The sequence below is a fragment of the Cupressus sempervirens genome, chromosome 10 (genome assembly GCF_028749045.1).
Source record: "Cupressus sempervirens isolate cs-2001-9-10 chromosome 10, ASM2874904v1, whole genome shotgun sequence".
Lineage (NCBI taxonomy): Eukaryota > Viridiplantae > Streptophyta > Pinopsida > Cupressales > Cupressaceae > Cupressus > Cupressus sempervirens.
In genome coordinates this window covers 557,977,052-557,999,250 of record NC_143127.1, presented here as the reverse complement: position 1 = coordinate 557,999,250, position 22,199 = coordinate 557,977,052, and positions in this window count along the sequence as shown.

Genomic DNA, 22,199 nt, shown 5'->3' with positions numbered 1-22,199 from the left:
ATTCAAGGCAAAACGTAACTACAAATTTTCTTTTTGAAAGGTAATGCTTAGGACATAGCATAGAGATCTGAACATTCTATACTAGTTATAGAAGGCTAAAAGTCTAAGATACCTATCAGTTGTGATTTTAGGGTTGCAACAAATCTTAAATCTTTAAATGAATTGATCCATATTGGTGTGGTGAAGATTTTGTTCTTACTTATACGGTAGTTACACAAAAGAGTTTGATAACATAACAACATGTTTATGTGATAGTGGTAGAGGCATAGTTCTTACTAGAATGAAATCACATTCTTTGTTATAGGCATTGAAAATGGCAGATGAGTCCTCTAAGCATATATTGAGTATTTTCTAACTATAATTATTTATATAATTAAATTAAGGTTTACTTATGGGACAATTTAGTAAATTCCTATAACTAATAAATTTTATCACCTTCTTAGCATCCTCTAAAAGACCATGTGTCTAAATCAAGAAGAATAACCTATATTTACATTTAACATATACCTTGATAACATTCTTTATACATTTTATAATGTTGAATCACAAGGTATGAAATGGTTTATATTAACAACATACATCATCTGATAATATTTCTTATACTATGGCATAACTAACATTTAGTATATACTTTTACTATGTCAAACATCATAGAACATATATAAAATATAACATCCTTATAATAACTCTATTAATATATTTCTACTATACATATTCTTAATAATAATTAATAACGCTAACTATCCTACCAACATCACTCCTTTCAATAATAATAGTGTCAATTATTCACTCTAACTGAATATATTAAGCAACTTGTTAAGTACTACATAGTTAATTTTAATTTTATATAGGACTAATACATGTTTCTTAATAATTCCTACTATCTAAAACCATATTAATACTAACTACAATACTACAATCTTCTAATCTCTCCAATCCTACTTATTCTAACCAATTTTCCTATCTGTCTCCAAGCACCCTTTTAACTACAACCAATAACAATCTCACCTATTGGTTATTTTATTTATTTTATTTATTTTAACCCACTATGGGCTATCATGTATTACACCCTAAAAAAATTCCTAACCCCTAAATATTAATCATCATCCATTCCTACATCCTCTCTGACTAGCTTTACTATTAATAACTAACTTTACAATGTCATCCCAATGCCACCTACGAACCCAAATGCTAGTGAACTTTGCAGGTTCTTTGGGATACGACACATGTGGAGAGGTGGGAGTCATGTGTCTCCCTTCTCCCAAGGTTATTCCTTTTAAAAGTCTTTTTTCCTAAATCACATGGAGGCTAGGTGACCCATCTCTTCCCATGGTTGAATTACAACAACCGTAATTCATCTTACACCTTTTTTGTCAACACCCTTGCCATCATAAAATCTCTAGTCAAAGGATAAAGTTCCTAGGTTGGCACATGTATTAAGGATGGGGTGGGACATCCCATCCTTGGGTGGCCCTTTTGAATGCCTAGGTGAAGGCACCTTAGAGAGGAATTAATTTCATTATTTGAAAGGTCCCTTTTCTAATTAAGATGCAGACACACTCATTTTTAAAATAATTTTCCCAAGATTCATGTATATCAAGGTCTATGTTAGGGGGAAGGCTCATGGCCCTATGTCAAACTTGGTTTCTTATGCATGAGATGGGGGTATTAGTTATTGGCTAAGAAGGTAAGTGGACTTGGAAAAAGATAGTGCTAGAACTAATCATAAGATGGTTTAAGTATATAGTATATTCATTGGGTGGTCAAATCACTAGGAAAATGATGTTATAAGACATGCATATGGTAGGTGAGGGTTATAATATTGAATTGTATTAGGCAGTGGGGTAGTTTTTCTCATCATCATAAAAAATCTAGAGAAAAAAATGCTCACTTCTAGATTTTGTTTTCTCATGTATGCTTTTGCAATAACTTCCACTTAGTTTATTTTCCCATACTTAAAACATTATGTCATGGAGTTTGGCTAAGTTAAGGAGTTCAATGTTAATACTAACATTCTAGTAATGCATCAATTAATAGCTCTATTGAAATCTCTTGAACTATTATAGAATACAAATTGAAAACTTTATAAAAAAATGTTTCATACTTAATTCCTTTCTCATATTGAACAAGGTCAATAATGAAATCAATTAATCCATTTCTTATATTGAAAACTAAATGTGATTTCTTATCATTTAAATATAATTAGGGGATTTCTTACATGAGACATCAAATTTGAAATATGCCCTCCTTATTTTTTCCAATGATTCAACAATGTACATGACTCACAAATGCTTAACCAATCTTATGAACATTAATAACCTTCTATTTGAAAGTGTTTCTTGCATTCTCCCAACTATAACTATAGTGATACATTAACAATTCCATTTCAATAAGCCTAAATTCATATTGAAGGAAACTAAAATATAATTTCAATGATTATTTTCCAATTCTTGCATTGCTTCCATACAACATACTTCTCAACAATTACATAAAATGAAGAATCCCATTTTTACAATACCATACACAAAAGACATGCATGCAGGGTTCTTATTTACAATGCAATATCCAATATCATAGAGAAGGATTACATCTTCTCAAATGCATTACCAATTACATAACACATACCTTGTTTCATCAACTAATAAAATGCATGTAACACAAATCAAAAATCACACCATCACAACACAATACAAGGATTCACAATGACAATACATAAACCCACAGCAACAATAAATATTTTTCGGCACCTTATGAAAATGCAAAAGATGGTCATGGTTTGAGCACCAACCTTGGTCCAAGCTAAAGGTAATGATAGTTGATGAAGAGCTCCCTTCTCCTTAGCCTCCTCCCAAAACCATAATGGTCTCTAAACTTAGAGAGTGGGTGAACACCCACTAGTTTGTGCAGACTCTCTTAAAAAGACCTCTAGCCTCCCACTATCTCAATTTTTGGCAAAATGTGAAGCCCACCTTCCCTTACACTATTGTCCCTTCTAAATATAGGACCTTTACCAAGTGTGAAGAAAAGGTTAAAGTCATGTGAAAACTCCAATTTCGAATTGGTGGAAGAATGGATTGGTTAAAGGGTCCCCTAGGTTAGCTAGGCACTAAAATGGTCAAATTTAGGCCCCTAACATGTTACACTAACATATGGGTAGCTTATTTTCACAAAAATGGCACTTTGGAACCATATATTGACCTTATAAAATCCTTTTAGAGTTTGAATTCGAATTTCCTTTGATGGTGACACATCCTATCCTTTCTCCAAGTGGTTTCACTTAATCTTCCAAGACGTAATTAGTTTAAGATTAAGTGTTTCCATGACCAAAACCCTAGGTGACATTTCATCAACACATAAACAATTTGCAAGTGTCAAGTGACACATTAAAACACATTACACATCATAGTGACATGTCCCTAATATATATATATTCCATGGTTCAATTGCCTACACACTTATCTGGAACATCAATAGCCCAATGAAAAATCATATAAAATGCATGTATACAGGTGCATTAAAAATTTCATATTGAATAATTCACATTAATGTACTCAATTACCGAATCAACTTTATTTTCTAATCATTTTCATATAAAGCATCTAAAACATTAAAATATCAAAATCTACATATCTAGTCAAATGATCCAACTAACATTATGAACCACATCATAATCTAATTCTGATCATATTGATGAAATGTTGAATCTATACTATTAAATCAGCCAACATGAAAATTAGTTCCAAATACATATTTTAGGTCAAAATCATCAAAATGTAAACATCTCAACTAATATCCTTTGATTTACTTAAATATAATTTGGTTGCTAACAATATCCCGTTATCATTATGAGATAAAGTGTATCAATTACATTGGGTAAATAGGATGTTTGCATATTCATATCACAAAGTTTTAGAATCCATCATAGAATAAATCAATTATATTTTATTGGTTAATAAAATATTTTCTTATAAATACCAAGATATCCACCTAATTGACTTATCACATTACCTCATACCGATTTCTACCATGTAGACCTTTATCCAAATTTGACAATAATTTTCATCTTATGACTATTAATATTATTCACAAGAGTGGATTTCATTTCATCTTTCCATACTATCCATCTAATTTAATTATCTTAATAATCCATAAAATATCACGAACCCATTGACCTAGTTTCTAAGTTATGACATCTCAAGTTTTTATTCCACGGGGTCTCAACTTATCAACCTAATGTAATTCTGAATAGGGTACCTAGCACAACAATAACTATATCAGTCTCAATAAGATTTATAAGGAAAATTCCAATCATGGCATACTTAGATACTAGAACTTTCTTACCATCACTCTAACTTAAGGTGTATGGTAATAGTATATGATTCACATTCAATACACCAAAGACAAAACTTAATATCTCATCTCCTTACACTTCCTACCTCTAACCATATTTGGGTTATTAAGATTCATAATAGGGTAATGGGGAAGGGGCCTTACACTTTCTATCTCAATCATAAACTATGCTCTTTGGCAAACCATGTAGTCTCACTACTTGTTTGAAAAACAACTACGCCACTTGAACAACATCACTAGTCTTCTTGCAAGGAATGAAATGAGTCATATTTGAAAATATGTCAACAACCACAAATATCAAATTATTCCCTCATTGTGTCCTTGTTAAACCAAGAATTAAATCCATGATATTATCTTTCCATGGCTTCTCAGGTATAGATAATGGTTGATATAACCCTATATTTTGCTTCACTCCTTTCACCATTTGACCTACTTTGTAACACTAAATAAAATTCTTCAAATCATGTTGCAATTGTGATCAATAGTAATTATCATTTAAACCAATGCAATGGTCTTATCTCTACCAAAGTGTCCAACTAATCCTCCAAAATGCTTCTCCTTTATGAGGTTCTCTCTCATGGATGTTTTGGGAATGTACAACTAAAACTTGTGGAAGTGTTAAAACAAGTTGCTCTATAACTATCTATTTCAATAAATTAAAACTTTTATCTTCTCGTAGAGTCTACTTAAATTATTTTCTATCTCCTCTTGTTGTTTTTGTCAAAGGTCCACAAATACTATTAAAACCTCTTATAAAATTTCTATAAAAAATAGCTAGTCCATCAAAATATCTTACCTTTATTTCACTCCTTGGAGTAGGCCATTCAAGGATAGCCTTCCCTTTCTCAAGGTCTATTCTTAGACCTTTTTTTGATACTACAAATCCTAGGTACACCAACTCCTTCAAAAACTACACTTCTTCAAATTTATCAACAACTTTTCTTCCCTGAACTTGTCAAATACCTTACAAATGTGCATCAAATGCTCCTCCAATATCTTACAAAAGATCAAACTATCATCTAGGAAAACAATGACAAAATTACCCATAAAATCCTTCAATCACTCATTCATGAGCCTGATAAAAGTTCTCAATAGATTGGTTAGCCCAAAAGGCATGACTGACCACTCATACAATACTTCCCTTGTCTTGAAAGCAATATTCTACTCATCTCCTTCTCTAATTTGTATCTAATGGTACCCACTCTTCAGATCTATATTTTTAAAATATAAAGCTCCTACTCAAATAGTCCATAATATCATCCATCCTTGGAAATGGATATATGTACTTGATTTTGATCTTGTTGATAGCCCACAAATCTGTACACATACTCCATTCTCTATTCTTCTTTGGTGCTACTATGGTTGGTACAATACACGGACTTGGGCTCTCTTGAATTAACTCCTTCTAAAATAACTAATGCACTTGTCTATTCAACTCCTCATTTTTTGTTGGTGTTATTCTATGCACTTCCTTATTTGGAAAATTGGCTCTTGGAATCAAGTCCATCTAGTGACTAATCTTCTGCACTAGGGGTAATCCATCTGGTATATTATCTAACACAATATTAGGAAACTCTCCCAAAAAATCTCAAACTTTTTTAGGTACCTCCTTGACTTCTTCTTTACCATATTTTAGGATTATAACAAACACATATGCTCATGCTTCATACCCTTGAGTAACTCCTTTCCATCAACAAAACATATTTTGGAAGCACTAAATACCTTCTCTTCTTTCTCCATTAATGGATTCAACTTATGTTTCACTCCATCTTTTGTTAAAGTGTATTTATTTGCATGCCCATCATGTACACCATGCTTGTCAAAATTCCATGGCTTACCCAAAAATATATGACATATGTCCATAGGTATGATATTACACAACACCTCATCCTGGTAACTCCCAATCTTGAACTTCACTAAGCATTACTCATTGACCATGACCTTATGGTCATGTTGCACCTAGGAAATATAGTATGGCTGCAGATGTTTCTTCCTCTTGAGATTTAACTTTGTGACCATCTTTTTTGACACTAGATTGTTAGTGCTTCCACCATCAATGATTACATCACAACACTTATCTTCACATTTGCACTTGGTGCAAAACAAACTCCTTCTTTGATCAAGTTCATTCTCGATACTTAGCAAGACTCTTCTATTAACTAGGACTTCTCCTATGTTAGCATCTTCAAAATGTGATGATTTGGCATATTCATCAATATGTTCTACTCAATTCTGGCATTCAATTCTTCTATCAGTCCTTCCTTAGCACTGGGAACACTCAAATGCTTTGTGCCCTTCTTCTCCACTATGAAAACATTTTCCATGAAAGCCTCCTCTTACATCTCCTTGTCCTTTTTCTCTTCATTTCTAATCTCTATTTTTTTAATAATGGAAATTATTATAATTGTTTCCCCTCTAATAGCTACTCCTTTCCTCATGCTTTTTCTTTTGATCATCATTTTGGCCTCCATGAGACCATCCACTAGATCTTTTGCCTTGACCTCTTCCACTATTTTTGTTATCAAACTTTTTATTCATATTTTCCTCAATTCTTAGGGAAAATTGGCACACCTCTTCAATACTGGTATTTTAAACTAGATTCAACTCCTCCTAAATGCTTGGCCTTGGCCCATTAAGATAACGAGAAACTTTCTCCTTGTTGGCTTTCACATAGCTAGTTCTAATGAGAACTCGATAGAACTCTTCGGTATACTCCTAAACTGATCTTCCCACTTGCTCCAACCTAACATTTTACTTAGTAGATCAATCTCATAATGTATAGGAATGAATTTTTTCTTCAATTCAGCTATCATTTGCTTCCATCTTGTGATTTTGTCCTTTCCTCTTCTATTTTGCTCCAACTAGATCTCCTGCCACCAAATTTTTGCATGACCCTTCAGCTTGGCCTTCACAAATTTGACCTTATCTAAATCTTCAATATCTATATACTCAAAGTATTCTTCCAATTCATTGATCCAATTGATCAATTCATTTGGATTAAGATTTCCTAAAAATATGGGAACCTCAAACTTAGAACTTTTTCCAATCTTGGAAATGGCCCTAAAAAGCCTCTCTTCTTTCTGGTTCAAAATTACCTCTTCTTCAACATTTACTACTTCTTCTTCTTCTTCCTCACTTTCATCTCTTATGGTAAGATTTATTCCTCTACACATTTTTTCTTCCAATGCTTGCATCTTTCTCTAGATCAAATTGCAAACTATGGTCCTGGTGCAAACTACCTCCTAATTGGTGATCTATTTATACACTCAAGAAGTCCCTATCTAATGCCACTTGATGAAGGGTTCTCCCCTTAATACTATAAAAAGTAATAGAAACAAAGAAGATCAAAAATTTTAAGAAAAAAATATGGGCTTCTTCTTATGGCCACAAATGTGGAATTACAGAATTACAATATGCAAACCCACATGGTTGTCTTCCTTACAAGAGTCTACAATATAGGGAGTTGCTACTATAACCCAAAATTACCTTAGAAAACCTAAAAAATCTTCCATATATAGGCACTTTTAACCATTTGAGAAGGTTCTAGACATTAAGCCCTAACACTTGATGCTAAAAAACCTCATATTATATTATTACATTACAATTTATTACATATGATTGACTCAAGATAATTTACATATTATATTTTTCAATGGGTCCACTTTTAGAGACCATAACAAGCAAACCATTAACCAAATGGACTATTATAACCCCATTCTAATATCCTCAATTAGTTACCTATGTCACTTGATCATGCAAGCATCCATCAATCATGGTTTCACCTCATTTCAGAGCCATTTAGGCCTTCATCACTAGACCTAAAGTTTAGATAGCCAAAATTCATATCGATAATTTCAACAATACATTAGATATGACAATAAAACTCATCTAGTAGGCTGATATGTCAAATATGAACCTCCATATACAATATTAGAACAATATGAGCACATAACACCAACTTACTAAAACTACAAAGCTCCCATAAATAGCAACTCTATATAGGATAGCCCTTATTAAAAACACATAAACTAGAAAAATGTAACTAGAAATATTTTTGGGTGATGCAAAATTGCCCTTACACCCATGAAACTCCTCAATCATAAATTGATTGCTTAGATTGATAAGGATTTGTTAGACACTATCACTGACTTCAATTTATTCTTAGATGAGTCATTTGTCTTCTTTTCTACTCATTTTTTTTGTACTTGAAGGTGCCTTAGCTTTAACAAATGTTTCATTGAAGTTGTCTACTTTCTCTTTCATCATCTATTTATGTCTTTCATTGATGTATTTTTTCCTTCTCATGTTATTTTTTGTATTCCTTCTATAATTAGGTGTCCTTACATTTTTTAATAACATGTTAATTGTACTCATATTATTTCCAAAACTATTGAATCTGCAAAACCCTGTTGTATGCCCAAGGTTATTGAAATTAAAATAGGATATGACATTCTTTCTCCATCTAGGTCCTAATTGACTAATCTATAATCTACAATCTCTAGCAATATGTCCAAAATTATTGCACTTATAACACACAAATCTATTTCTTATGATATTTTTTCTCCAATGGGTCTACTAGCTATAGGTTTAGTACCTTGATACATTCTATTAATATTATATCTAGGTTTCCTACATTCATTAGCTTTATGTCCATTAACATAACAATTATGATAGTAACTAGGAAAAAGGTTAGTGTACTTACCTGTACAGTCCTTCTTCATGTGACCAATTTCATTGCATGCAAAGCACCTTACATTAAATTGTTTCTTCACTTCTATCGTGCCCAACATTTTCAAGAAAAAATTCAACTAATTTTTTTAATTATTTATTTATTTATATTTTGGAAGAAAAGTTTACTACAAACAAGTCAAGTTGCAATAAGGGTGTAAGGATTAGAAAACTAACAAGAATCATCCACTCATGATCACACCAGTTTAACATTTTAGTCTATCACAAGACACTTAATTTCATTATCCAAATTGAAGATAATATTAAGGTTAGGTCATAAGGATTAATGTTACTCTAAGTAGTTAGCTGGACACATGCCCTACTTATCACTATGTTGCTAATACTAGCACATTCAGTAACATAATCTTGATCTGATGTTATTTTAGAGATAAATATTATCCAAAGGGCATCTATTCATTAGCCAAGTTCAATAATCTACTTATTAGGGCACATCAGGTACGAGTGGAATTGATATTGCAAAAGCATTTAATTTCAATAATGATGATCATGCTAAGGCTTGTTGAATTGTGGAAGTTATTTCCAGTAGGGTTTTGAGTTCCTTGCAACATTGAATGTTATTTGAAACCATAAAGGTGAGATAATAGGTGACCTGCTAGCACAGAATCACACATACAATGGATAACTTAAAAGTGATTTGAAGGCATAGTGACAATAATTGTAAGTATTCAAAAATGCAAAGAACATGATTAAATCCCATATGGTTTGTGCTTTGTCAGATTTCCTTGAATATAAATGTTTTAAGTTTGGAATATGGAAACATATTAAAAATTTTGTATTGATTGACAAGGTTTGTACATATCCTTAATATCATCTAAGCACTAAAAAAAAATATCCCATTATACATTATTTAATATATATACTAAGTACTTTGATTGAGTGAATTAATTACAAAATATGATGTATCATAAGTTCGTCATGAATTTCCAATGCTCTAAGTACATTGACCATTAATAAAAAAGAAATTAAATATATATATAAATATTTATAACCACATTCCTAAGCTAATAGTTAATTATAATTCTACAACTACCATTTATTTCTAACATCATTCACTTCTTCCCACGTTTTACTATTTTCAGATATGCTCTGAATTAAATTCCTAAAATATTATACTAACTTTATTTTTTTTAAATTACTAATACAAGCCTACACCTAACTGTAATGTTACTAACCCCTAATTAATTCTAACTACTTACCTATTACTAAGCCCAACATTTGTAACCCTAGCTCACTCCCATTCATACTAACACATTTATCCATTCCCCTAACCCCACGTTACCCATCTTATTTTACACACCTAATACCAATGATATACTACTAATTCCATTCCTATACTAACTCCCTCTTACTTTTTTCCCATTCCCAACTCCCACTCTTCAACTCCTTACATATTTTCCCAAGGGCATGTGTGGGGTGTTTGAACCAGTTGACCCCTACCTTGGATAATTCCTATTCTTATTATTTGTTTTGTAAAATGTATTTCATGCAAATAATGTTGATGTGTCAGCATCTTGCATTGTATATAAGGAGATCATGGCTAAAACGGTTATGAAAGATTCCTATGACACCTATGAGCTATGTTAGGAAGATTCAATGATAGGTGAAGACATGTGGCAACTGATAAATTTGAGTACTATACACTCTAAAAAAATTTAGGGTTCCTATTTTCTTGAAAAATGGTAAAACCCTAATATGGTAATCTTTGGGAGTAGCCCTAAAGTGAAGCACATGTTATAAGCATTTTTAGGGTTGCGAAGAGGTGTGATGCAAGAAAGTGTATTATTGGTACTGTGAGTTGCTATTGGAGTCTTCTGTTGTTGCAGTTGAACTTGCATTGCTAGTATATTGTAACCTTGTGTTGAAGATAATACGTTGTGCAGGCTCTGGAGGGGTGGGGTTGTTTTACCGAAAGGTTTTTCCCCACCAGCAAATCTTTGTGTTATGTGTTTTTTTTCTCTATCTATTTTCTTTATGCTTGGTTGGCTGAAATATTGTTGTTTACATGATATTGAATCTGTAAGTGAAAAAGATTTTAATAGGATTTGCACCATACTTCTCTTAAGAGATTAGTGTAGGAAGTTGTTTCCGCACCTGAGTTTCCTTACAAGCGGTATCAGAGCCTGATCAACTTTTGATCCTAGTTGTTAAGTAGGGTTTTTAGAGCTAATCTCAAGTTGAGTGGGAGTCTTGTGTAGAGCATCCTGAATCTTATTTACAAATTGAGATGGTGAGTTCATCATATGGAAGAATAGAGGTGGAGAAATTCAATGGCACTAATTTTGAGTTGTGGAAACTCAAGATGGAAGACATGTTGGAAGATCGTGACCTATGGTAAGTGACTTCAAGTTCTAGAAGACCAGCAACTATATCTCAAGTAGATTGGGATATCAAAGATCGTAAAGCTAAGGGTCTCATAAGACTCTGTTTAACCGATGTAATTCTTCTGAATGTTCTAGATGAGAAAACCGTATATAGTTTGTGGGAAAGACTTAGGGTCGTGTATCAAGAAAATCTTTGGTGAACAAGTTTTTCTTGAGGAAGAAATTGTACTCTCTACGAATGGAGGAAGGTGGATGCTTAATAGATCATTTAAATGCATTTAATCTATTGGCTACATAGTTGACATCAGCTAGTGTCAAGTTAGAGGAGGAGGATCGTTGCTACACACTTTTGTGTTCTTTACCGGATTCATGGGACCATCTTGTGATGGCTCTTGGAAGCACGTTAGTCACCTTCAAAATGGATGATGTGGTGTCTTTGTTGCTATCAGAGCAGATGCGGAGAAATGCTTCCATTTCAAAAAAACAAGCCCTTGTTGTTCGTGGGAGATCCACAGAAAGAGGGAAGAAAAATGACAATAAGTCTAACAATAAGGGTAGATCCAATTCCCATGGGAAGTCAATGACTTCCAATAATTCCAAGGCAAAATGTTGGAACTATGATAAACCTAGCCACTTCCATAAAGACTACAAAGAGCTGAAGAAGAAGAAGAAAGGTTCAGATTTAGCTTCAAAGAAATCTCAAGAAGATGGCAATGCATTCATCGCAGCTTTGGCAGCCCATGCATCTGATGATGTGTGGTTGGTTGACTCGGGTACATCTTTTCACATGACCTCTCATCGAAACTAGTTCTCAAAATATGAAGAGTTTGATGGTGGAAAGGTGTACTTGGATGATGACTCTCACCTAAAGATAGTTGGACGCGGAAGGGTCACTATCAAATTTCCTGATGGATGAGTAAAGGGAATCAATGGAGTTATGCACATTGCAAGTTTGGCATGAAACCTATTATCTGTAAGTATGTTGAATGATGTAGGTGTGCAAGTTATTTTTTTGAAAGAAGGATGCAAGATGATGAGAGGATCGATAGTGCTTGCAAGGGGTACTAGGAGAGGTACTTTATTTTAGCTAGATGCATGTATTCCTCTATGTAATAGTTATTCATCCTCATCATCTGAATGAGTAGTGAAGAACTTTGTGGTATTGGTTTCGATGGCAATGCAAACACTTTGGAAGGTAAGCTTCCTACAGAAAAGACAATGTTGTGGCATATAAGATTTGGTCACATTGGTGAAAAGGGTCTCTGAACCCTAAAAAATAAAAATCTCATTGAGGGGTTAAATGATTGCAATCTCAAATTTGACTTCTGTGAACATTGTGTCTATGGTAAACAAAGTTGTGTTCAGTTTTACTTTAGTTCTCACAAATCTTCTAATGTTTTGAATCTTATTCATTCTGATGTATTTGGTCCTGTAAAAGTTCCTTCAATCTCCAAGTCTATATTTTTTGTATCTTTCATAGATGATTACAGTAGAAGGACATGGATTTATTTCCTTAAAAATAAGACACAAGTCTTTAGCCGATTCAAGGAATTTAAAGCCCTTGTAGAGAATTAGACTAGTAAGAAGATTAAGTGTGTGAGAACTGACAATGGTGGTGAGTTTTGCTCAGTAGAGTTTGAACAATTCTGTAAAGAACAAGGTATTGAGAGGCATAAGACAACTCCTTATACCCCATAGCAAAATGGAGTTGCAGAGAGAATGAATAGGACACTGATGGAGAAGGCTAGGAGTATGCTTAGTGGAGCTGGTTTAGAACAAAGGTTTTGGGCTGAAGCTGTGGCCACCGCTTGCTATCTAGTTAACAAATCTCCTACATCAGCCCTTGTTGGTAAGACACCCATGGAGGTGTGGTCTGGTAAGAAGCCTTCAATTAGACATCTTTGTGTTTTTGGTTGTGAAGCTTATGCACATGTTCCAAAGGAGAAATAATCTAAGTTGGAAAACAAAACTGTTAAATGTATTTTCATCGGCTATGGTGTTGGTGTGAAAGGATACAAGATTTGGGATCTTGTGACTAGTAAAGTGTTGTATAGTAGAAATGCTATTTTTAGAGAGCTAACATCTTCTCCTATTGTGCTACAACCAAATGAAAAAGAAAAGGAAAAAGATGTTGTTCAATTGCCTCCTACCCCTAAGAAGACTGAACAGAGAGACCATGTTGGGTCTAATGATGAGGAGAGCTCTAGCAGCTCTAATAGTTTAGAAGAAAAGGAAGAACAACCTCAATTATAGCCCTTGAGGAGATCCACAAGAGAAATAAAGCAACCAAAAAGGTTTGGTTATTTTATGTTAGATTCTAGTTGTGCTTTTTCTTTGATTACTAACACTGATGAGCCTAGATCTGTGAAAGAGGCTTTGCACATGGAAGATGCATGTTCTTGGATTGAGGCTATGGATGATGAGATGGCTTCATTAGAAAAAAACAAAACTTGGGACCTTGTACCTTTTCCTAAAGGGAGAAAAATTTTTGGCTATAAATGGGTGTTTAAGAAGAAATTCTGTGCAAATGGCAGTGTTGAAAGGTACAAAGCTAGATTGGTTGCAAAGGGGTATTCACAAGTAGAGGGAATAGATTATGGTGAAATATTCTCTCCTACTACAAAGTTGAAATCCATTAGATTTCTATTATCTCTTGTTGCATCATATGATTTAGAGATAGAATAGATGGATGTGAAGACATCTTTCCTTCATGGTGATTTGGAGGAAGAGATTTATATGTCACAGCCTGAGCACTACATTGTTAAAGGTAAAGAATCCTAGTTTGCAGATTAAAGAAATCTCTATATGGTTTGAAGCAATCTCCTAGGATGTGGTACCTTAAGTTTGATGCCTTTGTGTTGTCAATTAAATTTGTACGATCAAAATTAGATCATTGTGTTTATTTTAGTGTTGAAAATGATCACCTTCCTATTGTTGCATTATATGTTGATGATATGTTGTTGTTTGGGAAGGGTAAGGGTATGATTTCTGATTTTAAATCTCAGTTGTCAGCACAGTTTGAGATGAAAGATCTTGGGGTAGCTAGGTACATCTTGGGTATGGAAATCAGTAGAGAAAGGTCTAACAAAAAACTTTGGTTGAGTCAAAGTAAGTATGTGAAGTCTATGTTGGACAGGTTCAGCATAGTAGATTGTAGACCACTATGTGTTCCTATTCCTATGGGAACAAATTTATATATAGATGATTGTCCAAAATCTCCTAGTGAGATGGAGGACATGAGTAGAGTACCTTATGCTAGTGCACTTGGTAGTCTTATGTATGCTATGGTCTGTACTAGACCAGACATTGCCCAAGCAGTGGGAGTCCTGAGTCAATTTATGGCTAATCCTAGATGGGTACATTGGGATGCAGTTAAGCAAGTATTTAGATATTTGAGGGGTACATCAGATTACTCCATATGTTATCATGGTAACTCTTCTGGATCTTCAGTTTGTATTCATGGGTTTGTGGATTCAAATTGGGTAGGTGATATTGACCGTAGGAGATCCACCAGTGCTTATGTGTTCACTATGTTTGGTGGTGCCATCAGTTGGATGAGCAAGCAACAACCTGTGGTTGCTTTGTCCACTACATAAGCTGAGTACATGGCTTCTACTCATACTTTTAAGGAAGCCATTTAGCTTAAGAGATTGTGTTTTGATGTTGGTGTTGATGCAAAACAAATTACTATTTGGTGTGACAGTCAGAGTGCTATTTGCCTTGCAAAGAATCTAACTTTCAATGCCAGAATGAAGCACATTAATGTGTAGTTTCACTTTGTGAGAGATATGGTGGAAGATGGAAAGATAAATTTGGAGAAGGTAGATACTGTGAAGAATATTGTAGATGCATTAATGAAACTAGTGGTCACTGAGAAGTTTAGATGGTGTTCGGAGTCTATGGGCCTTTTGGCCTATAGCAATTAGTTCCTGTTATGTTCTTGTTGCTCTTACAAGGTGTTTGACAAGTGGGAGAATATTAGGAATAAGGTGTCTCAACCTTGGATAATTCTTATTATTAGTATTTTTTTTGTAAAATGTATTTCTTGCAAATAATGTTGATGGCATCTTGAATTGTGTATAAGGAGATCATGGCGAAAATAGTTATGACAGATTCCTATGACACGTATGAGCTATGTTAGGAAGATTCAATGATAGGTGAAGACATGTGGCAACTGATAAATTTGAGTACTGTACACTCTACCCCAATAGTGAGGTAAAATTTTGGGGTTCCTATTTTCTCAAAAAATAGTAAAACCCTAATATGATTATCTTTGGGAGTAGCCCTAAAGTGAAGTGGATGTTATAAGCATTTTTAGGGTTGTGAAGAGTTGTGATGCAAGAAAGTGTATTGTTGGTACTGTGAGTTACTACTGGAGTCTTTTTTTGTCACAGTTGAACTTGCATTGCAAGTGTATTGTAACCTTGTCTTGAAGATAATACATTGTGCAAGTTCTGGAGGGGTGGGGTTGTTTTACCGAAAGGTTTTTCCCCACCGAAAAATCTTTGTGTTATGTGTTTTTTTTCTCTATCTATTTTCTTTATGCTTGGTTGGCTGAAATATTTTTGTTTACATGATATTGAATCTGTAAGTGTAAAAGATTTTAATAGGATTTGCACTGTACTTCTCTTAAGAGATTAGTGTAGGAAGCTATTTCCGCACTTGAGTTTCCTTACAGGTCACATGACTTCCCCTCCCCCCAAGAAAATTTTTGCATGTCCCATCTCTAATGTAGTGGGTGGGTTTGATTATTATTTGTTTTAAGTTTTTCTATTTTTTATATGTGCTTACCATGAATAATGGCCACTCACCTAGGAAAAAGGTATTAAGATAATAGTCTATAGTGTATGTTCTTTTTTTGTTATGGTTTTGTCTTCTTGTCACATTGTGTCCTTTCATGGACACTATTAAATATTGAGCTATCATTTTGCATGATGCTTAACGGCAAGAATCTTTTCAAACTCCTCTCTTGAAAAGCTAATCTAAGGATCAACTCCAAGGTTCCATGTGATCTTGTGACCTACTAGAATTTTCTTAGTTGAAGATAAATATGAATGTTCATGAGGAGGCCTTTGTTGGTTCTAAAAAAATTCAAAAAAGATGTATGATCTTCTTGCTATCTCAAAAGAATAACCACACAAAAGGGAATATATTTTTGTATTTTCTATTTTAAAGATGAATTGAATCTAAAAATGTAACTATACGAATTCCTAATTTAACCAAGGTGTTAGTAAAGGAAATAAAAAAGATAAGTTGACAAGAAATTTAAGAAAATAACATGAAAAATAAATCCTAATAGACATAAGCTATAGAAACAACACGTCTACAAGTTAAGCCTTTGAAAAGATTGATAGGTAACTAATGAAAATAGGAGCATGGCTTCCTTAATTCCACTAATGCAATCATCGATGGGAAATTCAATGACCGTAAGATGTTTCACTTTTTATCAAATTGTAAGGCCATGGAGAGTGCACTCATGCAAGACAAAAAGCTATGTAGGAACAATATGATGATCTCTTCTCAAACTAAGTACGTTAATGGAATTTGTAAACATGTAGAAAACACCAAATTAAAAGATTGCATAACCAAAAATAATGCAATAAAATTTTGGCTCAATTACACTCCATGAACAATAATCCACAAAATATAACACACTTAGGCAAGAATCACTACACTCCAAATGAGAGCACCAAAACCATATATTATTGCAAAATAATAGCAACCCTGATTACATATTACAATCCTAAATTTATAAGAAATCATCTCCTCAACTTGTGTTGAGAGTGAGAGATATCTTTATGCAATTATATTCTTCTAAACTAATAAAACAAATCTACTTATGTAAAAAATATCTATCTAACTGGTGCTAAGCAGGCTCCAAAAAATGAAAAAATTTACTAAGTGTCAAAATTGAAATTCTGGCATCTAGGTTTTGTTCTGTTTTATACCAGAGCTATGTCTGGATATTTTCCCTTGAATTCTTGATTATCTTAGTGACTTGAACCACATCTAGAAAATCTAAGGCATTATATTTATCTTTCACTTTATGCCTGTAGTTACCCACTTCTATACAAGTTTCTACAAAATCTTTGAGTTTTACATCAAGCTCTAATAAAGCTTCTTCTATTCTAAATGCCTACCTAATATCTTCATCATTAAAGCCTTCTTCAAAAGTCTTTCAAAATCTCTCAACAACTACCTCTACTGGTACTAGCTTCTCTCATGTATCATCCTTTAAAATGTCCAGACATGCATCACTATAATGTTTCTCAACTTTAAAAATTTTCTCTTGGGCTTGGTCCTTGAGCCTATGAATCTCCACATGTAATGTCTCCATTAATTTATTGGAATCTACAATCTTCTCTATCTAATCATCTATTTTGTTTAATTCCTTGATTGTATATACATCCATCAGCATCTAATACCTTTGGCCTTTAATTGCCTATAATTCCTGCAAATCCTTGCCCCAGGTATGTACCTCATCCATCAAACCAAAATCTTGATTCAAAATGGCTACTAGCCTATCCACATTATCTTTCATGATGTGTAATAGCTTTAGATTTCCTTGTATAATTAGTACACCTTTCTCCTCAAGACTTTCTCTCTAGTGTTGACAAGCTCTCAAAAATGGATCCAATTGGGTTGCACCCCTATCTCTTCTCTCAATTGTTGTATTCAAAGTATCCTCTAGATGCTCAGGGTCCAAGGGACTAAAAACTTCACTCAAATACCCCTTTAGGATTTCATTTTTTCTCCAAAGTGTTATCAGTTCTACCCCATCCTGCTCCAAGCTCCTGAATACCTCCTTCATTCCTATTGTAACCATTAGTTTTACGGTATTCAAGGTAGGCTTCCCAAGCACGACTTCCCTGATCTAATAATCTTACAGAGTCATTTCTTCAACATTTGAATGTGGAGGAGGGATAGCCATATGAGAAAACAAGTCCTAGTTCTGATCACTCACAATGAAGGCTAATGCCTAAGCATGTTTTGGAGGTGAATTAGGCTTCCTCAAGACTTCAATTAATTCCATCCTATCTTCCTCCCTTATGGTGAATTGTTGTTACTTATTCCTTATCACTTCTTTTCTCAACCACCTCAAGATACATTCTAATGGAAATTTTCTTTTCAAGGATAAAGGATCTATTTTCCAATGCCCTTTCTCTTATCTCCCCTTTTTGGAGTCCTCTCCTTTTGCAAGATATCTACACTAGGAGTCTCTGTATCTATGGGGCCCACAGTTCTCATCTCTATGTCTTGGGAAGTTTATTGAGGTTGTTCACTTATTTTTCATTCTTCTGACACTTCCTCAATGGATACTTGTTTCGACCCCCTTACTTGTTCCATTTGGACTTGCTCTTCTTCATTGTTTAGAGGAAGGGGAGTAGTCGATCCCTTATCAACACAAAATGTGACTTGCACTTGGGATGATGGCACTACCTCAAGCCCTTATGATTTGGGTGGCATCTAACTCCACTCCTATTAAGGTTGATTGGTTGGAGTGTCCCTAATTTTTTCTTCGACTAACTCAATACTCATGGGCATAATGTCAAAATTTGACATCTGAAAGACATTAGTACCCTCCACATCCTACTCATCTATCCAATGTTGCATCTCATCTTCTAATGTTGTAGTCTGAATGGGTTTCTCACGGATAGATGGCAGTGTGATAGTGGAGCTTCTTCTCCATTCCCCTTCTATGGCTCCAGAAAGATGAGTCCTCCAATTCAAAGGTAGATTATCCTCTTCATCCTCATCATCCTCTTCTTTGGCTTCTTCCAGAATAGATTCAGTTGTTGATGGGAAAGGAATCACTTTCTTGATCACCTTTTTCCTTCTCTTTACCAGAGTCTTGAGCTTTTTTCTTTTAGGCATGGAGAGGGAAGGCTTGCTCTACTTGTTGAAGTAGGGAAACTTCTTGTACTCTACTTTCTACTTCCCCTTGGCCTTGTTTAGCTAGTGGTACTTGGGGATCACCTTGAGCTTGTGTGGCTTCTACATTTTCTATCCCTTACACATTTTCTTCTCCAATCTATGTAGGTGCCTAAATTACTCCCTCTTCTATTTTGGCTTTTTAAGGATAATTTCTCTTCCTTTTTCCCTTACCTTTACTCTTTTGAGCTCGATAATACCCAATTGGTCTATCAAGTTGGTGCACCATTTTTGGTCTTACTAGTGACTAGGATGTAAATTTAGGCACTATGACCTTTTCTCCTCTACCTTTAGCTAGACAGGCTTGAGCACAAAAGATCACTATCTCAGGAATTGGATCAAGTTTTAAAGATCTCTTGATCCAATCATTTTTCAACTTGATGATGTGCCTTGCCCTATGGTTAATGTCTGAGTTCTCTTCTTTGTCAATCTTGACATTCATGATAGGTCATTCACCAATCTTATCCATATTGAACAATGGATCAAGAAACTCCTCCATGTCTTGTTGCACAATATTTAATGGAATCTTTATCTTCAAAGCCTTCTTACAAATTCATCCTACAATAATCCCTTATGCAGACATCATAGTCATTTGTTGCATTCATCCAATGATCTTTGAGGGCATCTTCATGCTGAAATATTTTACCTACTAAGTGTTGTACTCTCCCAATATTTTCAAAATACATCCAAGGAGAATTATACTCATCCAATGGATATTGATCTCATTCACACTCAAAGGAGGGAATAGCTTGCCTTTGCTCCACTTGAAAATGTCCTATAGTCATAGGCCACATCCAATATGTTGTGTGTTTCTTTCTAACTCTATCATATGTAGACAAGAGTTTTCGAGAGATCTCTAGGAGAATAAATCTATCACTAGGATACTTAGAGAGCTTCTTAGGGTTGATAGTTGTACTTTCTACGCTCAAATATGTAAATTTTCAAAATTGGATATAATAAGCTCCAACTAGTGATATCTGTACAGCTGTCTCCTCTAATATTTTCTTCACGTAATCCATTTCTATAAACTAAATTATTACAAATATGAAAGCATCATTTACAATCCTATATTCTTTTCTTTGTTTTGAAATCTCTTCTTTACCAACTTAGGATATACAATATAAGGCCATGCATCTGCATCATGCATGCTACCCCTCTTATAGAGCCCTAGATAATCTTTCACCCTCATAGCTAACAAGTACACCAAGTATGATGTCATCTAAAATTTCTTGTTGTTCTTTGCCACCACTAGCTGCTCACCCAAATTCTCACTAAGAGTAGAAGCCTAATCAAGTGGCATCTCTACTTTCCTTATTGTCTCAATAAAATGTACCATAAAAATATTCAGGTGTCTGGCTACCAGAAAACCCATAACTCTACTCAAGAGTATGACTAAATATCCAATGTCTTTGTTCATGTATCCTCTCGTCATGTCTACTTTGCCTACTTTCTTTCCTAGAGGAATCTTCTCTATAAGGTATGAGGACTAGATGATCTAAGAAGCTTCATCAATATGTTCCCTATAACATCTCCCTGCTTGTTCATAGGTTAATCTAATGAATTGATCCTCCCTTGGGAGATGGAACACTTTTTCAATGTTCTTGGGTTAAAGATCAAGAATGATCTCTCCTGTAATGCTCTTGACTACCTTTTCTTTAGGAACAAAATGCTATGTCAGTGCGATGATTAACTCTGAGGACTATATGAACATCGGGTGTGATGTTGCACTAACAAGCCCTGATAGAATCAATGTGGATATCATCTAAGACCTCTTAGTTGGTTTGTTGCACAATTTTAGGAACTCGCCCAAGTCTATGTGACCTAAATCTATGTCTTGGATCTCTGAGTTCTCATCCTGAAACCATGATTTTTTTGGAATGCCCTGAAACTTGAATACTATTGGTTTTAGTGTGATGAAGATGCCATCAAATCTGCACAAAAAAAAGTTCATTAGTCAAGAGTTGAAGAAAAATGGATTAATGACCTCCTAAAATTGACTTATACAAAAACCCTAAAATTGGACTACTTGAAAACATGAAAATACTCTATTTAAACCCTTAGAATGCAAAACTAAAAATTGGTGCACCAGACCCACTTGACAGGTGTGCCTGATAGGCACCTTTTTTATAAGCAGATTTTTGTATTTTTTGTGCATCAGTGCACCTCATGAGGTGTGTAGATGTGCAACTCATGACTAGACTTAGGCAGACTTAGATTGTTTCTTTTAAGGTGCATAGTAGCGCACCTTGAAATGATGTTTTCCTTTTTTTTTTCTTTTTTAATTAGTGCTTTGGAAAACAAAAGAGGTGCACATTAATGCACCTAGGCAAGTGCTCTGATGTGCACCCTTTTTAGGGTTTTTATTAATGTGTTCGCTTGTGTTTGCAAGTGCTAAATGGAAGGATGTGCACCTCACCTAGTGTGGAGTTGTGGTTCTTGGGAGTCCAAAGTGAAGACAATGAAGAAAGTGTGAAGGAGAAGGGGGTGGGAGGTTTTATAGGCCCTAGCACCCTTGGTGTTGCACAGCTACGTAGATGTGCATCACCAATATGTGATGCCCCCTCTTCTAGAACTTTGGTGCACTAGCACACCTGGGGAGGTGTGCTAGTGTGCCCCTTTAATTTTGCAAATTGACTTATCTCTTCTAATATTTTTTGATTTTTGAGGTCTAGGTTTCCAAACCGGGACCTAGTTTTTGACTAAAAAAAGGTGGATAAAAACCCCTAAAAGACTTGAACCAGATTTGGAAAGCACAAATAAAGTATGGGGTCCCCATTTCTAGTTGAAATGGGGCGTGCATTGTGAAACCACAACATTAAATTGGTATATATATATTTGTTTTTCCTT